The sequence below is a fragment of the Schistocerca serialis genome, unplaced genomic scaffold, assembly GCF_023864345.2.
Source record: "Schistocerca serialis cubense isolate TAMUIC-IGC-003099 unplaced genomic scaffold, iqSchSeri2.2 HiC_scaffold_1124, whole genome shotgun sequence".
Classification (NCBI taxonomy): Eukaryota; Metazoa; Arthropoda; class Insecta; order Orthoptera; family Acrididae; genus Schistocerca; species Schistocerca serialis.
The window spans coordinates 40,573-55,561 of record NW_026047320.1 but is presented as its reverse complement, the minus strand read 5'-3'; the positions used below and the strand labels follow the sequence as shown (position 1 = coordinate 55,561).

General features: G+C 54.1%; 25 non-coding genes across 25 annotated transcripts; all 25 read left to right on the top strand.

Annotated features, from left to right (window-relative positions):
• The first annotated feature begins 198 nt into the window (after positions 1-198).
• Positions 199-270, top strand: Trnah-gug (transfer RNA histidin (anticodon GUG)). Its single transcript has one exon. It is a non-coding gene; the product is annotated as a tRNA-His (tRNA).
• A 747-nt stretch (positions 271-1,017) lies between these two features.
• Positions 1,018-1,099, top strand: Trnal-uag (transfer RNA leucine (anticodon UAG)). Its single transcript has one exon. It is a non-coding gene; the product is annotated as a tRNA-Leu (tRNA).
• A 445-nt stretch (positions 1,100-1,544) lies between these two features.
• Trnae-cuc (transfer RNA glutamic acid (anticodon CUC)) lies at positions 1,545-1,616 on the top strand. Its single transcript has one exon. It is a non-coding gene; the product is annotated as a tRNA-Glu (tRNA).
• Positions 1,617-1,990: 374 nt separating this feature from the next.
• Trnah-gug (transfer RNA histidin (anticodon GUG)) lies at positions 1,991-2,062 on the top strand. The gene has a single exon. It is a non-coding gene; the product is annotated as a tRNA-His (tRNA).
• A 747-nt stretch (positions 2,063-2,809) lies between these two features.
• Trnal-uag (transfer RNA leucine (anticodon UAG)) lies at positions 2,810-2,891 on the top strand. Its single transcript has one exon. It is a non-coding gene; the product is annotated as a tRNA-Leu (tRNA).
• A 445-nt stretch (positions 2,892-3,336) lies between these two features.
• Positions 3,337-3,408, top strand: Trnae-cuc (transfer RNA glutamic acid (anticodon CUC)). Its single transcript has one exon. It is a non-coding gene; the product is annotated as a tRNA-Glu (tRNA).
• A 374-nt stretch (positions 3,409-3,782) lies between these two features.
• On the top strand, positions 3,783-3,854 carry Trnah-gug (transfer RNA histidin (anticodon GUG)). The gene has a single exon. It is a non-coding gene; the product is annotated as a tRNA-His (tRNA).
• A 747-nt stretch (positions 3,855-4,601) lies between these two features.
• Positions 4,602-4,683, top strand: Trnal-uag (transfer RNA leucine (anticodon UAG)). The gene has a single exon. It is a non-coding gene; the product is annotated as a tRNA-Leu (tRNA).
• A 445-nt stretch (positions 4,684-5,128) lies between these two features.
• Trnae-cuc (transfer RNA glutamic acid (anticodon CUC)) lies at positions 5,129-5,200 on the top strand. The gene has a single exon. It is a non-coding gene; the product is annotated as a tRNA-Glu (tRNA).
• Positions 5,201-5,574: 374 nt separating this feature from the next.
• On the top strand, positions 5,575-5,646 carry Trnah-gug (transfer RNA histidin (anticodon GUG)). Its single transcript has one exon. It is a non-coding gene; the product is annotated as a tRNA-His (tRNA).
• Positions 5,647-6,393: 747 nt separating this feature from the next.
• Positions 6,394-6,475, top strand: Trnal-uag (transfer RNA leucine (anticodon UAG)). The gene has a single exon. It is a non-coding gene; the product is annotated as a tRNA-Leu (tRNA).
• A 445-nt stretch (positions 6,476-6,920) lies between these two features.
• On the top strand, positions 6,921-6,992 carry Trnae-cuc (transfer RNA glutamic acid (anticodon CUC)). The gene has a single exon. It is a non-coding gene; the product is annotated as a tRNA-Glu (tRNA).
• Positions 6,993-7,366: 374 nt separating this feature from the next.
• On the top strand, positions 7,367-7,438 carry Trnah-gug (transfer RNA histidin (anticodon GUG)). Its single transcript has one exon. It is a non-coding gene; the product is annotated as a tRNA-His (tRNA).
• Positions 7,439-8,185: 747 nt separating this feature from the next.
• Trnal-uag (transfer RNA leucine (anticodon UAG)) lies at positions 8,186-8,267 on the top strand. The gene has a single exon. It is a non-coding gene; the product is annotated as a tRNA-Leu (tRNA).
• A 445-nt stretch (positions 8,268-8,712) lies between these two features.
• Positions 8,713-8,784, top strand: Trnae-cuc (transfer RNA glutamic acid (anticodon CUC)). The gene has a single exon. It is a non-coding gene; the product is annotated as a tRNA-Glu (tRNA).
• Positions 8,785-9,158: 374 nt separating this feature from the next.
• On the top strand, positions 9,159-9,230 carry Trnah-gug (transfer RNA histidin (anticodon GUG)). The gene has a single exon. It is a non-coding gene; the product is annotated as a tRNA-His (tRNA).
• Positions 9,231-9,977: 747 nt separating this feature from the next.
• Positions 9,978-10,059, top strand: Trnal-uag (transfer RNA leucine (anticodon UAG)). Its single transcript has one exon. It is a non-coding gene; the product is annotated as a tRNA-Leu (tRNA).
• Positions 10,060-10,504: 445 nt separating this feature from the next.
• Positions 10,505-10,576, top strand: Trnae-cuc (transfer RNA glutamic acid (anticodon CUC)). Its single transcript has one exon. It is a non-coding gene; the product is annotated as a tRNA-Glu (tRNA).
• Positions 10,577-10,950: 374 nt separating this feature from the next.
• Positions 10,951-11,022, top strand: Trnah-gug (transfer RNA histidin (anticodon GUG)). The gene has a single exon. It is a non-coding gene; the product is annotated as a tRNA-His (tRNA).
• A 747-nt stretch (positions 11,023-11,769) lies between these two features.
• Positions 11,770-11,851, top strand: Trnal-uag (transfer RNA leucine (anticodon UAG)). The gene has a single exon. It is a non-coding gene; the product is annotated as a tRNA-Leu (tRNA).
• A 445-nt stretch (positions 11,852-12,296) lies between these two features.
• Positions 12,297-12,368, top strand: Trnae-cuc (transfer RNA glutamic acid (anticodon CUC)). The gene has a single exon. It is a non-coding gene; the product is annotated as a tRNA-Glu (tRNA).
• A 374-nt stretch (positions 12,369-12,742) lies between these two features.
• Trnah-gug (transfer RNA histidin (anticodon GUG)) lies at positions 12,743-12,814 on the top strand. Its single transcript has one exon. It is a non-coding gene; the product is annotated as a tRNA-His (tRNA).
• A 747-nt stretch (positions 12,815-13,561) lies between these two features.
• Trnal-uag (transfer RNA leucine (anticodon UAG)) lies at positions 13,562-13,643 on the top strand. Its single transcript has one exon. It is a non-coding gene; the product is annotated as a tRNA-Leu (tRNA).
• A 445-nt stretch (positions 13,644-14,088) lies between these two features.
• Positions 14,089-14,160, top strand: Trnae-cuc (transfer RNA glutamic acid (anticodon CUC)). The gene has a single exon. It is a non-coding gene; the product is annotated as a tRNA-Glu (tRNA).
• A 374-nt stretch (positions 14,161-14,534) lies between these two features.
• Trnah-gug (transfer RNA histidin (anticodon GUG)) lies at positions 14,535-14,606 on the top strand. Its single transcript has one exon. It is a non-coding gene; the product is annotated as a tRNA-His (tRNA).
• The last annotated feature ends 383 nt before the right edge of the window (positions 14,607-14,989 follow it).

Here is a 14,989-nt window from a genome sequence, read left to right as displayed (position 1 = left end):
GGGACTGCAAGACATTGCCACGGAGGTGAATGCAGCTAACCACTGTAGTTAGTGTCCTGACAGCGCAGGCACGTTCATTTGCTCATATACATGTGATGGAGACCGTGTCTCACACTGCTGTGGCGTACACCTTGGCCTAGGCTCTGCTGTGTATCGCCACTTGCATTACAGGCAGCTGCTTTCGCGGGCGCGTCCGTGGCCGTGATCGTCTAGTGGTTAGGACATTGCGTTGTGGCCGCAATAACCCAGGTTCGAATCCTGGTCACGGCAATTTTGAAAGTTTTGCCTTGCCGCCGTTGCAATGGCGAGTACTCGAAATGACAGTACTCTCTTGATTTTTTCACTCGTGTTCCGCAGGCCGCAGTTTGCCCTACCACTTCATCCCCAACACGTAATGTCGCCTCCCAGAGCGCAGACGTCCGCTGCTCTCTGTAGTCGAAAAGGGCAGTTGTTTGAAGTGCGATGGATGAGCAGCCAGTCCCAGCAGAACAGGAAGCTGTGGCGTGCACTGTTTGTACAAATGCTAGGAACACTGGCGCTCCAAGCAGCGCATGTAGCGTGGCCGAGCGCTTTAAGGCGCTGGTTTAAGGCACCAGACTCTCTGTAGGCGCGGTTTCGAATCCCGTAGCTGCCGGGGGCTTTGCTGTGATCGCGTTAAGCTGCCGCTTTTTCTTCAAGTGTAACCTCCTTGAGCTCACATATGTTTGATACATGGAGCATTCTAGCTCCGCCTGACAGTTACAGCTACGATACTTTAGTGGTTACGGAAAGCCCAGGTTCGAAACCTGGTCACGGCACGAAAACGTCTCTTGACGCTGTCTCCTTAACTGCGACAGCTACAGACAAGTGGCGTCGCTACCATACGGCGGGCACGGCTTTTTCTTGCTGTGGATGGCCTAAAGAGACGCTTCCAGTGGGAGAGCAGTGGAAATACATGGCACGGCGATTGCCAAGATACTTCCATTTCGAAGTGATCTTTGTAGTACAAAGGAAACGTTTTGCGGCTGCTGCTCCAACGGTAACGTGGCCGAGCGGTCTAAGGCGCTGGTTTTAGGCACCAGTCTCTTCGGAGGCGTGGGTTCGAATCCCACCGTTGCCACTTTTTACGTCTCATTTTTGTGCCGTTGCGGTGTGTTCTCGTGGGGTAGGACGCAGCTCTTGTGACGCGCGTGTTGTGTAGGTAGCGTGGCCGAGCGGTCTAAGGCGCTGGTTTCAGGCACCATTCTCTTCGGAGGCGTGGGTTCCAATCCCACAGCTGCCAAACGTGTAATGTTTCCTGTGTCGAAGGCAGGTGCACTCATTGCCCGCAAAGGAAACAGCACAACAAGGCGTGAGCGTCTGCTTGGTGAATTGTCGTAGAACAGTGCGTGGTGCAACGACAGGATTTGTAGGCACCTTTTGCTCTCATCATTGCTGGCGTCCGTCTCCACGAAATGCGTCCGGGGCACGCCGTTCTATAACGCGAGAGAGTGGATTTTTTACAGTTGTCGTCAGTTAACTGTGGGTGGCTGCTGCGTTCGCTGGAAAGAGCACTGCCGTCGTTATCCGGTGTGGTCTAGTGGCTAGGATACCTGGCTCTCACCCAGGAGGCCCGGGTTCGATTCCCGGTACCGGAATCGCGCGTTTTTGTTGCTCCTCTTATGCGACTTGTCTCGACTTTGCTCGACTGACGCTACGCTGACGCGTGCAGAAAGCTACGTTAAGTATGATTCACGGCAACACCTGACGGCGAGAGAGATGAAGCGTCTATCCACTTGTTATCCAGCCACATACCTGTAGTCAAGAGGCTTGGGGGACTGCAAGACATTGCCACGGAGGTGAATGCAGCTAACCACTGTAGTTAGTGTCCTGACAGCGCAGGCACGTTCATTTGCTCATATACATGTGATGGAGACCGTGTCTCACACTGCTGTGGCGTACACCTTGGCCTAGGCTCTGCTGTGTATCGCCACTTGCATTACAGGCAGCTGCTTTCGCGGGCGCGTCCGTGGCCGTGATCGTCTAGTGGTTAGGACATTGCGTTGTGGCCGCAATAACCCAGGTTCGAATCCTGGTCACGGCAATTTTGAAAGTTTTGCCTTGCTGCCGTTGCAATGGCGAGTACTCGAAATGACAGTACTCTCTTGATTTTTTCACTCGTGTTCCGCAGGCCGCAGTTTGCCCTACCACTTCATCCCCAACACGTAATGTCGCCTCCCAGAGCGCAGACGTCCGCTGCTCTCTGTAGTCGAAAAGGGCAGTTGTTTGAAGTGCGATGGATGAGCAGCCAGTCCCAGCAGAACAGGAAGCTGTGGCGTGCACTGTTTGTACAAATGCTAGGAACACTGGCGCTCCAAGCAGCGCATGTAGCGTGGCCGAGCGCTTTAAGGCGCTGGTTTAAGGCACCAGACTCTCTGTAGGCGCGGTTTCGAATCCCGTAGCTGCCGGGGGCTTTGCTGTGATCGCGTTAAGCTGCCGCTTTTTCTTCAAGTGTAACCTCCTTGAGCTCACATATGTTTGATACATGGAGCATTCTAGCTCCGCCTGACAGTTACAGCTACGATACTTTAGTGGTTACGGAAAGCCCAGGTTCGAAACCTGGTCACGGCACGAAAACGTCTCTTGACGCTGTCTCCTTAACTGCGACAGCTACAGACAAGTGGCGTCGCTACCATACGGCGGGCACGGCTTTTTCTTGCTGTGGATGGCCTAAAGAGACGCTTCCAGTGGGAGAGCAGTGGAAATACATGGCACGGCGATTGCCAAGATACTTCCATTTCGAAGTGATCTTTGTAGTACAAAGGAAACGTTTTGCGGCTGCTGCTCCAACGGTAACGTGGCCGAGCGGTCTAAGGCGCTGGTTTTAGGCACCAGTCTCTTCGGAGGCGTGGGTTCGAATCCCACCGTTGCCACTTTTTACGTCTCATTTTTGTGCCGTTGCGGTGTGTTCTCGTGGGGTAGGACGCAGCTCTTGTGACGCGCGTGTTGTGTAGGTAGCGTGGCCGAGCGGTCTAAGGCGCTGGTTTCAGGCACCATTCTCTTCGGAGGCGTGGGTTCCAATCCCACAGCTGCCAAACGTGTAATGTTTCCTGTGTCGAAGGCAGGTGCACTCATTGCCCGCAAAGGAAACAGCACAACAAGGCGTGAGCGTCTGCTTGGTGAATTGTCGTAGAACAGTGCGTGGTGCAACGACAGGATTTGTAGGCACCTTTTGCTCTCATCATTGCTGGCGTCCGTCTCCACGAAATGCGTCCGGGGCACGCCGTTCTATAACGCGAGAGAGTGGATTTTTTACAGTTGTCGTCAGTTAACTGTGGGTGGCTGCTGCGTTCGCTGGAAAGAGCACTGCCGTCGTTATCCGGTGTGGTCTAGTGGCTAGGATACCTGGCTCTCACCCAGGAGGCCCGGGTTCGATTCCCGGTACCGGAATCGCGCGTTTTTGTTGCTCCTCTTATGCGACTTGTCTCGACTTTGCTCGACTGACGCTACGCTGACGCGTGCAGAAAGCTACGTTAAGTATGATTCACGGCAACACCTGACGGCGAGAGAGATGAAGCGTCTATCCACTTGTTATCCAGCCACATACCTGTAGTCAAGAGGCTTGGGGGACTGCAAGACATTGCCACGGAGGTGAATGCAGCTAACCACTGTAGTTAGTGTCCTGACAGCGCAGGCACGTTCATTTGCTCATATACATGTGATGGAGACCGTGTCTCACACTGCTGTGGCGTACACCTTGGCCTAGGCTCTGCTGTGTATCGCCACTTGCATTACAGGCAGCTGCTTTCGCGGGCGCGTCCGTGGCCGTGATCGTCTAGTGGTTAGGACATTGCGTTGTGGCCGCAATAACCCAGGTTCGAATCCTGGTCACGGCAATTTTGAAAGTTTTGCCTTGCTGCCGTTGCAATGGCGAGTACTCGAAATGACAGTACTCTCTTGATTTTTTCACTCGTGTTCCGCAGGCCGCAGTTTGCCCTACCACTTCATCCCCAACACGTAATGTCGCCTCCCAGAGCGCAGACGTCCGCTGCTCTCTGTAGTCGAAAAGGGCAGTTGTTTGAAGTGCGATGGATGAGCAGCCAGTCCCAGCAGAACAGGAAGCTGTGGCGTGCACTGTTTGTACAAATGCTAGGAACACTGGCGCTCCAAGCAGCGCATGTAGCGTGGCCGAGCGCTTTAAGGCGCTGGTTTAAGGCACCAGACTCTCTGTAGGCGCGGTTTCGAATCCCGTAGCTGCCGGGGGCTTTGCTGTGATCGCGTTAAGCTGCCGCTTTTTCTTCAAGTGTAACCTCCTTGAGCTCACATATGTTTGATACATGGAGCATTCTAGCTCCGCCTGACAGTTACAGCTACGATACTTTAGTGGTTACGGAAAGCCCAGGTTCGAAACCTGGTCACGGCACGAAAACGTCTCTTGACGCTGTCTCCTTAACTGCGACAGCTACAGACAAGTGGCGTCGCTACCATACGGCGGGCACGGCTTTTTCTTGCTGTGGATGGCCTAAAGAGACGCTTCCAGTGGGAGAGCAGTGGAAATACATGGCACGGCGATTGCCAAGATACTTCCATTTCGAAGTGATCTTTGTAGTACAAAGGAAACGTTTTGCGGCTGCTGCTCCAACGGTAACGTGGCCGAGCGGTCTAAGGCGCTGGTTTTAGGCACCAGTCTCTTCGGAGGCGTGGGTTCGAATCCCACCGTTGCCACTTTTTACGTCTCATTTTTGTGCCGTTGCGGTGTGTTCTCGTGGGGTAGGACGCAGCTCTTGTGACGCGCGTGTTGTGTAGGTAGCGTGGCCGAGCGGTCTAAGGCGCTGGTTTCAGGCACCATTCTCTTCGGAGGCGTGGGTTCCAATCCCACAGCTGCCAAACGTGTAATGTTTCCTGTGTCGAAGGCAGGTGCACTCATTGCCCGCAAAGGAAACAGCACAACAAGGCGTGAGCGTCTGCTTGGTGAATTGTCGTAGAACAGTGCGTGGTGCAACGACAGGATTTGTAGGCACCTTTTGCTCTCATCATTGCTGGCGTCCGTCTCCACGAAATGCGTCCGGGGCACGCCGTTCTATAACGCGAGAGAGTGGATTTTTTACAGTTGTCGTCAGTTAACTGTGGGTGGCTGCTGCGTTCGCTGGAAAGAGCACTGCCGTCGTTATCCGGTGTGGTCTAGTGGCTAGGATACCTGGCTCTCACCCAGGAGGCCCGGGTTCGATTCCCGGTACCGGAATCGCGCGTTTTTGTTGCTCCTCTTATGCGACTTGTCTCGACTTTGCTCGACTGACGCTACGCTGACGCGTGCAGAAAGCTACGTTAAGTATGATTCACGGCAACACCTGACGGCGAGAGAGATGAAGCGTCTATCCACTTGTTATCCAGCCACATACCTGTAGTCAAGAGGCTTGGGGGACTGCAAGACATTGCCACGGAGGTGAATGCAGCTAACCACTGTAGTTAGTGTCCTGACAGCGCAGGCACGTTCATTTGCTCATATACATGTGATGGAGACCGTGTCTCACACTGCTGTGGCGTACACCTTGGCCTAGGCTCTGCTGTGTATCGCCACTTGCATTACAGGCAGCTGCTTTCGCGGGCGCGTCCGTGGCCGTGATCGTCTAGTGGTTAGGACATTGCGTTGTGGCCGCAATAACCCAGGTTCGAATCCTGGTCACGGCAATTTTGAAAGTTTTGCCTTGCTGCCGTTGCAATGGCGAGTACTCGAAATGACAGTACTCTCTTGATTTTTTCACTCGTGTTCCGCAGGCCGCAGTTTGCCCTACCACTTCATCCCCAACACGTAATGTCGCCTCCCAGAGCGCAGACGTCCGCTGCTCTCTGTAGTCGAAAAGGGCAGTTGTTTGAAGTGCGATGGATGAGCAGCCAGTCCCAGCAGAACAGGAAGCTGTGGCGTGCACTGTTTGTACAAATGCTAGGAACACTGGCGCTCCAAGCAGCGCATGTAGCGTGGCCGAGCGCTTTAAGGCGCTGGTTTAAGGCACCAGACTCTCAGTAGGCGCGGTTTCGAATCCCGTAGCTGCCGGGGGCTTTGCTGTGATCGCGTTAAGCTGCCGCTTTTTCTTCAAGTGTAACCTCCTTGAGCTCACATATGTTTGATACATGGAGCATTCTAGCTCCGCCTGACAGTTACAGCTACGATACTTTAGTGGTTACGGAAAGCCCAGGTTCGAAACCTGGTCACGGCACGAAAACGTCTCTTGACGCTGTCTCCTTAACTGCGACAGCTACAGACAAGTGGCGTCGCTACCATACGGCGGGCACGGCTTTTTCTTGCTGTGGATGGCCTAAAGAGACGCTTCCAGTGGGAGAGCAGTGGAAATACATGGCACGGCGATTGCCAAGATACTTCCATTTCGAAGTGATCTTTGTAGTACAAAGGAAACGTTTTGCGGCTGCTGCTCCAACGGTAACGTGGCCGAGCGGTCTAAGGCGCTGGTTTTAGGCACCGGTCTCTTCGGAGGCGTGGGTTCGAATCCCACCGTTGCCACTTTTTACGTCTCATTTTTGTGCCGTTGCGGTGTGTTCTCGTGGGGTAGGACGCAGCTCTTGTGACGCGCGTGTTGTGTAGGTAGCGTGGCCGAGCGGTCTAAGGCGCTGGTTTCAGGCACCATTCTCTTCGGAGGCGTGGGTTCCAATCCCACAGCTGCCAAACGTGTAATGTTTCCTGTGTCGAAGGCAGGTGCACTCATTGCCCGCAAAGGAAACAGCACAACAAGGCGTGAGCGTCTGCTTGGTGAATTGTCGTAGAACAGTGCGTGGTGCAACGACAGGATTTGTAGGCACCTTTTGCTCTCATCATTGCTGGCGTCCGTCTCCACGAAATGCGTCCGGGGCACGCCGTTCTATAACGCGAGAGAGTGGATTTTTTACAGTTGTCGTCAGTTAACTGTGGGTGGCTGCTGCGTTCGCTGGAAAGAGCACTGCCGTCGTTATCCGGTGTGGTCTAGTGGCTAGGATACCTGGCTCTCACCCAGGAGGCCCGGGTTCGATTCCCGGTACCGGAATCGCGCGTTTTTGTTGCTCCTCTTATGCGACTTGTCTCGACTTTGCTCGACTGACGCTACGCTGACGCGTGCAGAAAGCTACGTTAAGTATGATTCACGGCAACACCTGACGGCGAGAGAGATGAAGCGTCTATCCACTTGTTATCCAGCCACATACCTGTAGTCAAGAGGCTTGGGGGACTGCAAGACATTGCCACGGAGGTGAATGCAGCTAACCACTGTAGTTAGTGTCCTGACAGCGCAGGCACGTTCATTTGCTCATATACATGTGATGGAGACCGTGTCTCACACTGCTGTGGCGTACACCTTGGCCTAGGCTCTGCTGTGTATCGCCACTTGCATTACAGGCAGCTGCTTTCGCGGGCGCGTCCGTGGCCGTGATCGTCTAGTGGTTAGGACATTGCGTTGTGGCCGCAATAACCCAGGTTCGAATCCTGGTCACGGCAATTTTGAAAGTTTTGCCTTGCTGCCGTTGCAATGGCGAGTACTCGAAATGACAGTACTCTCTTGATTTTTTCACTCGTGTTCCGCAGGCCGCAGTTTGCCCTACCACTTCATCCCCAACACGTAATGTCGCCTCCCAGAGCGCAGACGTCCGCTGCTCTCTGTAGTCGAAAAGGGCAGTTGTTTGAAGTGCGATGGATGAGCAGCCAGTCCCAGCAGAACAGGAAGCTGTGGCGTGCACTGTTTGTACAAATGCTAGGAACACTGGCGCTCCAAGCAGCGCATGTAGCGTGGCCGAGCGCTTTAAGGCGCTGGTTTAAGGCACCAGACTCTCTGTAGGCGCGGTTTCGAATCCCGTAGCTGCCGGGGGCTTTGCTGTGATCGCGTTAAGCTGCCGCTTTTTCTTCAAGTGTAACCTCCTTGAGCTCACATATGTTTGATACATGGAGCATTCTAGCTCCGCCTGACAGTTACAGCTACGATACTTTAGTGGTTACGGAAAGCCCAGGTTCGAAACCTGGTCACGGCACGAAAACGTCTCTTGACGCTGTCTCCTTAACTGCGACAGCTACAGACAAGTGGCGTCGCTACCATACGGCGGGCACGGCTTTTTCTTGCTGTGGATGGCCTAAAGAGACGCTTCCAGTGGGAGAGCAGTGGAAATACATGGCACGGCGATTGCCAAGATACTTCCATTTCGAAGTGATCTTTGTAGTACAAAGGAAACGTTTTGCGGCTGCTGCTCCAACGGTAACGTGGCCGAGCGGTCTAAGGCGCTGGTTTTAGGCACCGGTCTCTTCGGAGGCGTGGGTTCGAATCCCACCGTTGCCACTTTTTACGTCTCATTTTTGTGCCGTTGCGGTGTGTTCTCGTGGGGTAGGACGCAGCTCTTGTGACGCGCGTGTTGTGTAGGTAGCGTGGCCGAGCGGTCTAAGGCGCTGGTTTCAGGCACCATTCTCTTCGGAGGCGTGGGTTCCAATCCCACAGCTGCCAAACGTGTAATGTTTCCTGTGTCGAAGGCAGGTGCACTCATTGCCCGCAAAGGAAACAGCACAACAAGGCGTGAGCGTCTGCTTGGTGAATTGTCGTAGAACAGTGCGTGGTGCAACGACAGGATTTGTAGGCACCTTTTGCTCTCATCATTGCTGGCGTCCGTCTCCACGAAATGCGTCCGGGGCACGCCGTTCTATAACGCGAGAGAGTGGATTTTTTACAGTTGTCGTCAGTTAACTGTGGGTGGCTGCTGCGTTCGCTGGAAAGAGCACTGCCGTCGTTATCCGGTGTGGTCTAGTGGCTAGGATACCTGGCTCTCACCCAGGAGGCCCGGGTTCGATTCCCGGTACCGGAATCGCGCGTTTTTGTTGCTCCTCTTATGCGACTTGTCTCGACTTTGCTCGACTGACGCTACGCTGACGCGTGCAGAAAGCTACGTTAAGTATGATTCACGGCAACACCTGACGGCGAGAGAGATGAAGCGTCTATCCACTTGTTATCCAGCCACATACCTGTAGTCAAGAGGCTTGGGGGACTGCAAGACATTGCCACGGAGGTGAATGCAGCTAACCACTGTAGTTAGTGTCCTGACAGCGCAGGCACGTTCATTTGCTCATATACATGTGATGGAGACCGTGTCTCACACTGCTGTGGCGTACACCTTGGCCTAGGCTCTGCTGTGTATCGCCACTTGCATTACAGGCAGCTGCTTTCGCGGGCGCGTCCGTGGCCGTGATCGTCTAGTGGTTAGGACATTGCGTTGTGGCCGCAATAACCCAGGTTCGAATCCTGGTCACGGCAATTTTGAAAGTTTTGCCTTGCTGCCGTTGCAATGGCGAGTACTCGAAATGACAGTACTCTCTTGATTTTTTCACTCGTGTTCCGCAGGCCGCAGTTTGCCCTACCACTTCATCCCCAACACGTAATGTCGCCTCCCAGAGCGCAGACGTCCGCTGCTCTCTGTAGTCGAAAAGGGCAGTTGTTTGAAGTGCGATGGATGAGCAGCCAGTCCCAGCAGAACAGGAAGCTGTGGCGTGCACTGTTTGTACAAATGCTAGGAACACTGGCGCTCCAAGCAGCGCATGTAGCGTGGCCGAGCGCTTTAAGGCGCTGGTTTAAGGCACCAGACTCTCTGTAGGCGCGGTTTCGAATCCCGTAGCTGCCGGGGGCTTTGCTGTGATCGCGTTAAGCTGCCGCTTTTTCTTCAAGTGTAACCTCCTTGAGCTCACATATGTTTGATACATGGAGCATTCTAGCTCCGCCTGACAGTTACAGCTACGATACTTTAGTGGTTACGGAAAGCCCAGGTTCGAAACCTGGTCACGGCACGAAAACGTCTCTTGACGCTGTCTCCTTAACTGCGACAGCTACAGACAAGTGGCGTCGCTACCATACGGCGGGCACGGCTTTTTCTTGCTGTGGATGGCCTAAAGAGACGCTTCCAGTGGGAGAGCAGTGGAAATACATGGCACGGCGATTGCCAAGATACTTCCATTTCGAAGTGATCTTTGTAGTACAAAGGAAACGTTTTGCGGCTGCTGCTCCAACGGTAACGTGGCCGAGCGGTCTAAGGCGCTGGTTTTAGGCACCGGTCTCTTCGGAGGCGTGGGTTCGAATCCCACCGTTGCCACTTTTTACGTCTCATTTTTGTGCCGTTGCGGTGTGTTCTCGTGGGGTAGGACGCAGCTCTTGTGACGCGCGTGTTGTGTAGGTAGCGTGGCCGAGCGGTCTAAGGCGCTGGTTTCAGGCACCATTCTCTTCGGAGGCGTGGGTTCCAATCCCACAGCTGCCAAACGTGTAATGTTTCCTGTGTCGAAGGCAGGTGCACTCATTGCCCGCAAAGGAAACAGCACAACAAGGCGTGAGCGTCTGCTTGGTGAATTGTCGTAGAACAGTGCGTGGTGCAACGACAGGATTTGTAGGCACCTTTTGCTCTCATCATTGCTGGCGTCCGTCTCCACGAAATGCGTCCGGGGCACGCCGTTCTATAACGCGAGAGAGTGGATTTTTTACAGTTGTCGTCAGTTAACTGTGGGTGGCTGCTGCGTTCGCTGGAAAGAGCACTGCCGTCGTTATCCGGTGTGGTCTAGTGGCTAGGATACCTGGCTCTCACCCAGGAGGCCCGGGTTCGATTCCCGGTACCGGAATCGCGCGTTTTTGTTGCTCCTCTTATGCGACTTGTCTCGACTTTGCTCGACTGACGCTACGCTGACGCGTGCAGAAAGCTACGTTAAGTATGATTCACGGCAACACCTGACGGCGAGAGAGATGAAGCGTCTATCCACTTGTTATCCAGCCACATACCTGTAGTCAAGAGGCTTGGGGGACTGCAAGACATTGCCACGGAGGTGAATGCAGCTAACCACTGTAGTTAGTGTCCTGACAGCGCAGGCACGTTCATTTGCTCATATACATGTGATGGAGACCGTGTCTCACACTGCTGTGGCGTACACCTTGGCCTAGGCTCTGCTGTGTATCGCCACTTGCATTACAGGCAGCTGCTTTCGCGGGCGCGTCCGTGGCCGTGATCGTCTAGTGGTTAGGACATTGCGTTGTGGCCGCAATAACCCAGGTTCGAATCCTGGTCACGGCAATTTTGAAAGTTTTGCCTTGCTGCCGTTGCAATGGCGAGTACTCGAAATGACAGTACTCTCTTGATTTTTTCACTCGTGTTCCGCAGGCCGCAGTTTGCCCTACCACTTCATCCCCAACACGTAATGTCGCCTCCCAGAGCGCAGACGTCCGCTGCTCTCTGTAGTCGAAAAGGGCAGTTGTTTGAAGTGCGATGGATGAGCAGCCAGTCCCAGCAGAACAGGAAGCTGTGGCGTGCACTGTTTGTACAAATGCTAGGAACACTGGCGCTCCAAGCAGCGCATGTAGCGTGGCCGAGCGCTTTAAGGCGCTGGTTTAAGGCACCAGACTCTCTGTAGGCGCGGTTTCGAATCCCGTAGCTGCCGGGGGCTTTGCTGTGATCGCGTTAAGCTGCCGCTTTTTCTTCAAGTGTAACCTCCTTGAGCTCACATATGTTTGATACATGGAGCATTCTAGCTCCGCCTGACAGTTACAGCTACGATACTTTAGTGGTTACGGAAAGCCCAGGTTCGAAACCTGGTCACGGCACGAAAACGTCTCTTGACGCTGTCTCCTTAACTGCGACAGCTACAGACAAGTGGCGTCGCTACCATACGGCGGGCACGGCTTTTTCTTGCTGTGGATGGCCTAAAGAGACGCTTCCAGTGGGAGAGCAGTGGAAATACATGGCACGGCGATTGCCAAGATACTTCCATTTCGAAGTGATCTTTGTAGTACAAAGGAAACGTTTTGCGGCTGCTGCTCCAACGGTAACGTGGCCGAGCGGTCTAAGGCGCTGGTTTTAGGCACCGGTCTCTTCGGAGGCGTGGGTTCGAATCCCACCGTTGCCACTTTTTACGTCTCATTTTTGTGCCGTTGCGGTGTGTTCTCGTGGGGTAGGACGCAGCTCTTGTGACGCGCGTGTTGTGTAGGTAGCGTGGCCGAGCGGTCTAAGGCGCTGGTTTCAGGCACCATTCTCTTCGGAGGCGTGGGTTCCAATCCCACAGCTGCCAAACGTGTAATGTTTCCTGTGTCGAAGGCAGGTGCACTCATTGCCCGCAAAGGAAACAGCACAACAAGGCGTGAGCGTCTGCTTGGTGAATTGTCGTAGAACAGTGCGTGGTGCAACGACAGGATTTGTAGGCACCTTTTGCTCTCATCATTGCTGGCGTCCGTCTCCACGAAATGCGTCCGGGGCACGCCGTTCTATAACGCGAGAGAGTGGATTTTTTACAGTTGTCGTCAGTTAACTGTGGGTGGCTGCTGCGTTCGCTGGAAAGAGCACTGCCGTCGTTATCCGGTGTGGTCTAGTGGCTAGGATACCTGGCTCTCACCCAGGAGGCCCGGGTTCGATTCCCGGTACCGGAATCGCGCGTTTTTGTTGCTCCTCTTATGCGACTTGTCTCGACTTTGCTCGACTGACGCTACGCTGACGCGTGCAGAAAGCTACGTTAAGTATGATTCACGGCAACACCTGACGGCGAGAGAGATGAAGCGTCTATCCACTTGTTATCCAGCCACATACCTGTAGTCAAGAGGCTTGGGGGACTGCAAGACATTGCCACGGAGGTGAATGCAGCTAACCACTGTAGTTAGTGTCCTGACAGCGCAGGCACGTTCATTTGCTCATATACATGTGATGGAGACCGTGTCTCACACTGCTGTGGCGTACACCTTGGCCTAGGCTCTGCTGTGTATCGCCACTTGCATTACAGGCAGCTGCTTTCGCGAGCGCGTCCGTGGCCGTGATCGTCTAGTGGTTAGGACATTGCGTTGTGGCCGCAATAACCCAGGTTCGAATCCTGGTCACGGCAATTTTGAAAGTTTTGCCTTGCTGCCGTTGCAATGGCGAGTACTCGAAATGACAGTACTCTCTTGATTTTTTCACTCGTGTTCCGCAGGCCGCAGTTTGCCCTACCACTTCATCCCCAACACGTAATGTCGCCTCCCAGAGCGCAGACGTCCGCTGCTCTCTGTAGTCGAAAAGGGCAGTTGTTTGAAGTGCGATGGATGAGCAGCCAGTCCCAGCAGAACAGGAAGCTGTGGCGTGCACTGTTTGTACAAATGCTAGGAACACTGGCGCTCCAAGCAGCGCATGTAGCGTGGCCGAGCGCTTTAAGGCGCTGGTTTAAGGCACCAGACTCTCTGTAGGCGCGGTTTCGAATCCCGTAGCTGCCGGGGGCTTTGCTGTGATCGCGTTAAGCTGCCGCTTTTTCTTCAAGTGTAACCTCCTTGAGCTCACATATGTTTGATACATGGAGCATTCTAGCTCCGCCTGACAGTTACAGCTACGATACTTTAGTGGTTACGGAAAGCCCAGGTTCGAAACCTGGTCACGGCACGAAAACGTCTCTTGACGCTGTCTCCTTAACTGCGACAGCTACAGACAAGTGGCGTCGCTACCATACGGCGGGCACGGCTTTTTCTTGCTGTGGATGGCCTAAAGAGACGCTTCCAGTGGGAGAGCAGTGGAAATACATGGCACGGCGATTGCCAAGATACTTCCATTTCGAAGTGATCTTTGTAGTACAAAGGAAACGTTTTGCGGCTGCTGCTCCAACGGTAACGTGGCCGAGCGGTCTAAGGCGCTGGTTTTAGGCACCAGTCTCTTCGGAGGCGTGGGTTCGAATCCCACCGTTGCCACTTTTTACGTCTCATTTTTGTGCCGTTGCGGTGTGTTCTCGTGGGGTAGGACGCAGCTCTTGTGACGCGCGTGTTGTGTAGGTAGCGTGGCCGAGCGGTCTAAGGCGCTGGTTTCAGGCACCATTCTCTTCGGAGGCGTGGGTTCCAATCCCACAGCTGCCAAACGTGTAATGTTTCCTGTGTCGAAGGCAGGTGCACTCATTGCCCGCAAAGGAAACAGCACAACAAGGCGTGAGCGTCTGCTTGGTGAATTGTCGTAGAACAGTGCGTGGTGCAACGACAGGATTTGTAGGCACCTTTTGCTCTCATCATTGCTGGCGTCCGTCTCCACGAAATGCGTCCGGGGCACGCCGTTCTATAACGCGAGAGAGTGGATTTTTTACAGTTGTCGTCAGTTAACTGTGGGTGGCTGCTGCGTTCGCTGGAAAGAGCACTGCCGTCGTTATCCGGTGTGGTCTAGTGGCTAGGATACCTGGCTCTCACCCAGGAGGCCCGGGTTCGATTCCCGGTACCGGAATCGCGCGTTTTTGTTGCTCCTCTTATGCGACTTGTCTCGACTTTGCTCGACTGACGCTACGCTGACGCGTGCAGAAAGCTACGTTAAGTATGATTCACGGCAACACCTGACGGCGAGAGAGATGAAGCGTCTATCCACTTGTTATCCAGCCACATACCTGTAGTCAAGAGGCTTGGGGGACTGCAAGACATTGCCACGGAGGTGAATGCAGCTAACCACTGTAGTTAGTGTCCTGACAGCGCAGGCACGTTCATTTGCTCATATACATGTGATGGAGACCGTGTCTCACACTGCTGTGGCGTACACCTTGGCCTAGGCTCTGCTGTGTATCGCCACTTGCATTACAGGCAGCTGCTTTCGCGGGCGCGTCCGTGGCCGTGATCGTTTAGTGGTTAGGACATTGCGTTGTGGCCGCAATAACCCAGGTTCGAATCCTGGTCACGGCAATTTTGAAAGTTTTGCCTTGCTGCCGTTGCAATGGCGAGTACTCGAAATGACAGTACTCTCTTGACTTTTTCGGTCGTGTTCCGCAGGCCGCAGTTTGCCCTACCACTTCATCCCCAACACGTAATGTCGCCTCCCAGAGCGCAGACGTCCGCTGCTCTCTGTAGTCGAAAAGGGCAGTTGTTTGAAGTGCGATGGATGAGCAGCCAGTCCCAGCAGAACAGGAAGCTGTGGCGTGCACTGTTTGTACAAATGCTAGGAACACTGGCGCACCAAGCAGCGCATGTAGCGTGGCCGAGCGCTTTAAGGCGCTGGTTTCAGGCACCAGTCTCTCTGTAGGCGCGGTTTCGAGTCCCGTAGCTGCCGGGGGCTTTGCTGTGATCGC